The sequence below is a fragment of the Ranitomeya variabilis genome, chromosome 5, assembly GCF_051348905.1.
Source record: "Ranitomeya variabilis isolate aRanVar5 chromosome 5, aRanVar5.hap1, whole genome shotgun sequence".
Taxonomy (NCBI): domain Eukaryota; kingdom Metazoa; phylum Chordata; class Amphibia; order Anura; family Dendrobatidae; genus Ranitomeya; species Ranitomeya variabilis.
Window position 1 is genome coordinate 295,201,684 of NC_135236.1, and position 8,649 is coordinate 295,210,332.

Sequence of the window (8,649 nt, forward strand, 5' to 3'; positions counted from 1 at the left end):
TACAAAAAGACCCCCACACCGAATCACGATGTGAGGGGCGCAACTCCGCACCCCAGAGCTTCCAGCTAGCAATCAAATAGCATATAAGCAAGCTGGACTGAACTCATCATATACTGAGAAACATTTTCAAATAGCAATGAGCAAAAATAGACTAGCATGAACTTAGCTTCTCCACGAGAAGACAGGTCACTAGGGAAGTCCCAGAGAGATCTGAACCAGTACTGAATACAATGACAGCAGGCAACAAGTAAAGGTCCAGGTGGAGTTAAATAGGCAGCAAGCCTAGCAGGAGACGAGGCAGCTGGAGTCCAGCTACAGACCAGCCGTAACACTCAAAGCCACCAGAGGGAGCCCATGAACAGAACTCACAAAGTACCACTCATGACCACAGGAGGGAGCCCGAGAACGGAATTCACAACAGGTATGTGTAAAGAGCTCCATGGAATAACCTGTTGTGTCGCCTGATGCATCCTTCACTGTTGGTTTGGGTGAAGGACACAAGGAAGCGACTTGTTCCTGACTGGGAGCATCCACTGACGACTCGCTGCTTTTAAATTTGGAACTTTCTGAAGAGGAGGCGAAATAGCTAGAGGCTGAGTCAGCAATTAAAGCCAAAACTTTTTCCTGCTGCTCCGGCTTTAAAAGCGGTTTTCCTACTCCCAGATAAGGGAGCCTTCGAGACCTTGTGTAGCCAGACGATGACGCTGGCTCAACACCTCCACCCTTAGCTGCTATTTTACTTTTCCCACTACCACCAGATGCTCCACCACCACCACCACCACCACCACCATCAGTACCAGCTGTCAACGACCGCCTACGGCCTCTTCTACCAGACTTCCTCATTTTTTGGAAAATCTAACCAAAATAACAACTGTTATATGGTACTGTAAAACAAGGTAGAAGGTGTATATAAACTTGTTGAGAATTTAATTCTCCCTTTTTTGGGGGGAAGACTGCACCACAACTCAGGCCCAGTGTATAACACAACACAATGTAAGTCGCAGCAAGTGGCTGGCTGATACACCACAAACTAAGAGGACTGAGGTATATCCACTTTGTGAGAATTTCAATGTTATAAAGTAAAAAAAAATATTCACACTTGTAAAAAAAAAAAAGAAGTTCCTAAATAAAGAAAAAATATATATTGTTCCCATAAATACTTTTCTTTATCTAAAAAAAAACAATAAAAGTACACATATTTAGTATCGCTGCATCCGTAATGACCTGACCTATAAATCTGTCCCACTAGTCAACCCCTTCAGTAATCACAGTTAAAAAAAAAACAGGCAAAAAACTAAGCTTTATTATCATACCGCCGAACAAAAAGTGGAATTACACACGATCAAAAAAAGGGATATAAATAACCATGGTACTGCTAAAAACATCATCTTGTCCTGCAAAAAACGACCTGCCATTCAGCATCATCAGCAAAAAAATAAAAAAGTTATAGTCCTCAAAATAAAGCGATGCAAAAATAATTATTTTTCTACAAAATAGTTTTTATCGTATAAAAGCACCAAAACATAGAAAAAAATATAAATGAGGTATCACTGTAATCGTACTGACTCGAAGAATAAAACTGCTTTATCAATTTTACCAAACATGGAATGGTATAAAGGCACTCAGCAAAAAGAAATTCATGAATAGCTGATTTTTGGTCATTCTGCCTCACAAAAATTGGAATAAAAAGCGATCAAAAAATGTCACATGCCCGAAAATGGTACCAATAAAAACGGCAACTCGTCCCGCAAAAAACAAGACCTCACATGACTCTATGGACCAAAATATGGAAAAATGTTTGCAATAAAAAGCGTCTTTTAGTGTGTGACAGCTGCCAATCAAAAAAGTCCACTAAAAAACCTGCTATAAAAGTAAATCAAACCCCATTCATCACCTCCTTAGTTAGGGAAAAATAATACATTGAAAAAATGTATTTATTTCCATTTTCCCATTAGGGTTAGGGTTAGGGTTGGGGATAGGGTTGGGGCTAGGGTTAGGGTTGGGGCTAGGGTCAGGGTTAGGGCTAGGGTTTGGGATAGGGTTGGGGCTAGGGTTAGGGTTGGGGCTAGGTATAGGGCTAGGGTTAGGGTTGGGGCTAGTGTTAGGGTTGGGGCTGGGGTTAGGGCTAGGGTTGAGGCTAGGGTTAGGGTTGGGGTTAGGGTTGGGGCTAGGGTTTGGGCTAGGGTTAGGGTTGGGGCTAGGGTTAGGCTTGGGGCTAGGGTTGGGTTTGGGGCTACAGTTAGGGTTGGGGCTAAAGTTAAGGTTAGGGTTGGGGCAAAAGTTAGGGTTAGGGTTAGGGCTAAAGTTATGGTTGGGGCTAAAGTTAGGGTTGGGGTTAAAGTTAGGGCTAGGGTTGGGGCTAAAGTTGGGATTAGGGTTAGGGGTGTGTCAGGGTTTGGGGTGTGGTTAGTGTTATGGCTGGGATTAGGGTTAGGGTTGTGTTGGAGTTAGGGGTGTGGTTAGGTTTGCGATTAGGGTTAGGGGTCTGTTGGGGTTAGGGGTGTGTTGGGGTTAGGGGTGTGGTTGGGTTTTGGGTTAGGGGCATGTTCAGGTTAGGGGTGTGGTTAGGGTTATGGGTAGAGTTGGGATTAGTGTTAGGGGTGTATATGGGTTAGGGTTTCAGTTAGAATTGGGGGCTTCCACTGTTTAGGCACATCAAGGGCTCTCCAAATGTGACATGGCGTCCGATCTCAATTCCAGCCAATTCTGCGTTAAATAAGTAAAACAGTGCTCCTTCCCTTCCGAGCACTCGCATGCTCCCAAGCACAAGCTTTTGAGGTCCGATTTCTCCTGTTACCCTTGGGAAAATACAAAACTGGGGGCTAAAAAAGAATTTTTGTGAAGAATAAAAGAATTTTTATTTTCACGGCTCTGCGTTATAACACTTGGGGGTTCAAAGCTCTCACAACACATCTAGATAAGTTCCTTAGGGGGTCTACTTTCCAAAATGGTGTCACTTGTGGGGGGTTTAAATGCTTAGGCACGTCAGGGGCTCTCCAAATGGTGTCCCATCTCAATTCCAGTCAATTTTGCATTGAAAAGTCAAACGGCGCTCCTTCCCTTCTGAGCTCTGCCATGTGCCCAAATAGTGGTTTACCCCACATATAGGGTATCAGCTTAATCAAGACAAATTGCAAAACAACTTTTTGGGTTCAATTTCATCTCTTATCCTTGGGAAAATAAAAAATTGGGGGCGAAAAAATCATTTTTGTGAAAAAATATGATTTTTTATTTTTACGGCTCTACATTATAAACTTCTGTGAAGCACTTGGTGGGTCAAAGTGCGCACCACACATCTAGGTAAGTTCCTTCAGGGGTCTACTTTTCAAAATGGTGTCACTTGTGGGGGTTTCAATGTTTAGTCACATCAGGGGCTCTCTAAACGCAACATGGCGTCCCATCTCAATTCCAGTCAATTTTGCATTGAAAAGTCAAATGGCGCTCCTTCCCTTCTGAGCTCTACCATGCACCCAAACAGTAGTTTGCCCCCATATATGGGGTATCAGCGTACTCAGGACACATTGCAAAACACCTTTTGGGGTCCAATTTCTTCTCTTATCCTTGAGAAAATTAAAAATTTGGGGCGAATATATCATTTTTGTGAAAAAATATGATTTTTTATTTTTACGGCTCTACATCATAAACTTCTGTGAAGCACTTGGTGGGTCAAAGTGCGCACCACACTAGATAAGTTCCTTATGGGGTCTACTTTCCAAAATGGTGACACTTGTGGGGGGTTTCCATGTTTAGGCACATCAGGGACTCTCCAAACGCAGCATGGCATTCCATCTCAATTCCAGTCAATTTTGCATTGAAAAGTCAAATGGCGCTCCTTCCCTTCCAAGCTCTGCCATACGCCCAAGCAGTGGTTTACCCCCACATATTGGGTATTGGCGTACTCAGGACAAATTGTACAACTTTTGGGGTCCATTTTCTCCTGTTACCCTTGGTAAAATAAAACAAATTGGAGCTGAAGTACATTTTTTGTGAAAAAAAGTAAAATGTTCGGTTTTTTTAAACATTCCAAAAATTCCTGTGAAACACCTGAAGAGTTAATAAACTTCTTGAATGTGGTTTTGAGCACCTTGAGGGGTGCAGTTTTTAGAATAGTGTCACACTTTGTTATTTTCTATCATATAGACCCCTCAAAATGACTTCAAATGTGATGTGGTCCCTAAAAAAAATGGTGTTGTAAAAATGAGAAATTGCTGGTCAACTTTTAACCCTTATAACTCCCTATCAACAAAAAAAATTTGGTTCCAAAATTGTGCTGATGTAAAGTAGACATGTGGAAAATTTTACTTATTAAGTATTTTGTGTGACATATCTCTGTGATTTAAGGGCATAAAAATTCAAATTTGGAAAAGTGCAAAATTTTCAAAATGTTGGCCAAATTTCCATTTTTTTCAAAAATAAATGCAGGTAATATGAAAGTAATTTTACCACTATCATGAAGTACAATATGTCACGAGAAAACATTGTCAGAATCATCAGGGTCTGTTGAAGCCTTCCAGAGTTATAACCTCATAAAGGGACAGTGGTCAGCATTTAAAAAATTGGCCCGGTCATTAACGTGCAAACCACCCTTGGGGGTTAAGGGGTTAATGTACACTCTGCACCCCATCTAGACTGAAAAAAACCAGAATTGTAGTAATTTTGTGATATTTCACCTTTTCTTTTTTATTAAATTTGCAAAAAAAGGGTTTTTTTCACTCAAGATGTGAAAATGTGAACTTTTTGAATTTACGAAATGACTGCAATAAAATAAAGAGTGAAAAATTTAAAGGGGTCTGAATGCTTTCCATACCCACTGTATGTTAGTGTACCTCCTTCCCCAAATGTAGGTCTAGCATATGTTACTAAGTTATTTCATACCACAGTATCCTGTAAAAAACCCTAAGGGTTTATCAGAAGCCATAATATCCTATGTGTAACAGATAGTGATGAGTGAGTATACTCGTTGCTCGGGTTTTCCCGAGCACATTCAAGTGGTCTCCGAGTATTTGTTAGTGCTCGGAGATTTAGTTTTTGTCAATGCAGCTGCATCATTTGCATCTGCTAGGCAACCTGAGTACATGTGGGGGTTGTGTGAATACATGCACACATGTATTCAAGCTGACTAGCAGTCGCAAATCATGCAACAAAAGCTAAATCTCGGAGCACTCACAAATACTTGGAGGTCACCCGAGCAACGAGTATACTCACTCATCACTAGTAATAGATGTTACGGAATCCGTTTGAGTTCTGTGAAATGTATACTTTTGTCACTGCTTATATACGAACAGTTACATCGCAGAAGCTCCCTGTGGTACCAATGAGGATACAAATACTTATTTTAATAATAAACATTGTGTACAGTGAAAATGTGTATTTTGTTTTAAAAGCTTTTTTTTATTCTAAATACTTTATTTGACTGTTAAACCACTTAGGGCAGGCCTGGGCAAACTGTGGACCGCATTCCACATACTCATTAGGATTTGTGGGGACTTCATACTGTTAGGTGGGTTGTGGGGTCCACCATACTCTGTTGGAGAACTGTACTGTGGGGGATTATTCTGAGTAGTGATCTGCAGTAGCCACACTGTGTGTGAGGAACTATATATTTCTTTCCTGTAGGAACTATACTGCAAGAGATAATACTGCTTAAGAAGCTATGGGAGATCATACTGTGTGTGAGTCTGTGGAAGCCATCATACTGTTCGGGGGTATGTGGGGCATCATACTGTTAGTAGGGATATTGTGGTATCATGCTGTGTGTGTGGTAGGGCTGTCATGCTGTATGGGGGACCTGTGACATGTGCTATATATCAGGATCAATATGCTTTTAAAAAATTATATAACAGCAGTAAGTTATATGGGTTCATTAGCTGCTACTGATAAGTATCTGTGTTGCAATAAGCCTTACCATAACATGTATTAGCAGTTTCAGCTAGTCAACAGACTAAATTCTGCTCAATATAATAATATTAATATTGAGCATAATTAGTTTCAGACTATTGGTTCAGCCCTCCACAACAGTCACTTTCTCTTATGTGGCCCTTGGGAGGATTAATTACCCACTTTTCTCTTAGAGAATGCAATCAGGACTTGGTACAGAAGGGTCAACTAGGATAAATTCCCTATGGGAATGTGCACACAGTTTTTTAAGGCTTTTAAAAAATGAGTATTCTAGTAAAACTCCCTCAAGAAGAGCTGCTTTTTTAATGAATTTTTGAATTGCCTGAAACAGTTTTAACTCTTTACCTGCCAAGCCTGTTTTCATCTTCATGTTCAGGCCATATTATTCAATTCTGAACAGTGCCAATTTATTTGGTAATAACTCCGTAATGCCTCAACAGATCTAATTGATTCTGAGAAAGTGTTTCTGTGACACATGGTACTTTATTATAGTGGTAAAATCTGTTTGATATCATGTGTGTTTATTTGTGAAAAATTCAGCAATTTTGCCAAAATTTAGAAAATGTAGCAATTTTCAAACTTTTAAGCTTTATACCCTTAAACCAGAGAGTTATGTCACACAAAAAAGTTAATAAATAACATTTCCCACATTTCTACTTTACATAAGCACAATTTTCTAAGCATATTTTTTTGTTAGAAGGGTTAAAAGTTGACCAGTGATTTCTAATTTTTTCAACAAAATTTACAAAACCATTTTTTTAGGGACCACATCACTTTTGAAGTGACTTTGAGGAGCCTATATAACAGAAAATACCCCAAAGTGACAGCACTCTAAAAACTGAAATCCCCAAGGTGCTGAAAACCACATTCAAGAAGTTTATTAACTCTTCGGGTGTCTCACAAGAATTAATGGAATTTCGAAGGAAAAGATGAACATTTCACTTTTTTCACAAAAAATTATATTTTAGACCCAAATTTGTTTATTTTCACAAGGGTAACAGGAGAAAATGGAACCCAAAATTTGTTGCTCAATTTCTCCTGAGTTCACTGATGCCCTCAAAGCATGGGAAAACTACAGTTTGGGCACACAGCAGGGCTCAGAAAGGAGTGATGTTTTAGAATGCAGATTTTGATGGAATGGAAAACCCTCAGAAGTGACCCCACTTTATCACTCAAGGAATTTATCTAGATGTATGGTGAGCACCTTGAACCCATAGGTTTTTCACAGAATTTTACAACATTGATCTGTGAAAATGAAAGAAATATTTATTTTCCCAGGAACATGTTGTTTTAGCCCCAAATTTTCTGATTTTCACAAGGATAGCAGGAGAAAATGGACCCCGAAATTTATTGTGCAATTTCTCCTGAGTATACCCATATCTTATATGTGGTCAAAAACTACTTTTGAGGCACAGAGCAAAGCTTAGAAAGGAAGAAGTGGCATATTGTAGTTCAGATTTTTCTGGACTAGTTTGAGGGTGACATGTTACATTGACAGAGCGCCTGTGTTAGGTGTTGAGTTCCCGCCACTGCACAGGGGGAAACTTGAACTATGTCCACTACGGTCTCCCATTCTCCTCCAGCCGCAGTGGAACCTACTCAGCAGAGACATCGATCCCAGCGTCTGGCTCAGGCTGATACTGTGTGCTTGGTTACTGCTGCCTTTCCAGGCTCTGCCTCTGTAGCCAGCACTGATCAGCAGTGAGCAGGCATTTCAGGGACTAAGACCTGCTTTTCCCACTCTGAGCATGCCCACGGGATGAGCTCCCATTAGAGGTCAGGGGTCAAATGCTCAGGTCCTGTTGCGGCTCCTATTGGACCATCAGGAAGGTCCCGGAGCACTGTTACTATAAAAGGTTTGCATGGCCGCTCGGCCATGCGCTAGTGTAAACTTGTTAACTTATGTGTGTGGATGTATGCCTGTCGATGGATGAAAGCTCCAAATCATTCCCATCCCTAGTGTTGTTGCCTGCTCGCTAATGGTGGAGCTACCTAGAGCCTGACAGTGCTATCCTGCACATTAGCACAAGATACTAAATCTAGTTAGCAGCGACCGCCAGAGCGGCGCCGTGCGCAGATAGTGCACTTTCCAGGCCCCAGTTAGGGTGGTTAGTGGCATCTGCCAGAGCGGCGCTGCACGCACTCTTGTGCGGTAAATGTTTAGTTTAGTTGATTCCCTAGCACCACAGTAGCAGTGTAGAGCGCAAGAGATCTAGAGGGACTCTTACCCTGAGTCTTGGGGCAGAGTTCTGTGTCGCCTTGCTTGCACTCTCTGTGCGGCCCTGTGACGCAACAGGGTTCACTTCCTTCATACTGGGTGAAGCTAACCTGTGTGTTTACTCACATAATACCGCCATACAGTCCGTCATTGCCAAGCAGCAGGTGTCTTAGCTGCATGGTGGACCCCGGACTGCGAACACACCTTATATCATCTCTAATTATTATTTGGTGCATTCCGCCAGTCCTAAGACCCTGAGATGTCAGAACAACAGAAACCCCCCATACGTGGCCTCATTTAGCAAATTTCTTCCACCCCAATGAATTAATCTAGGGGTGAAATGATCATATTGCCAGCACATGTGACACACAGAATTTTATGTCTTTTGGGTGGTGAATAAAGAATAATTAAATTTTTTCCACTAAAATGTTTTTTTAGCCCAAAGTTTTTAATTTTTCAAAGGGTTACTTGGATAAAATGAACCTCAGTGTGTTTTTAAAAATGTCTCCTGAGTGCGAAAATACCTTGCATGT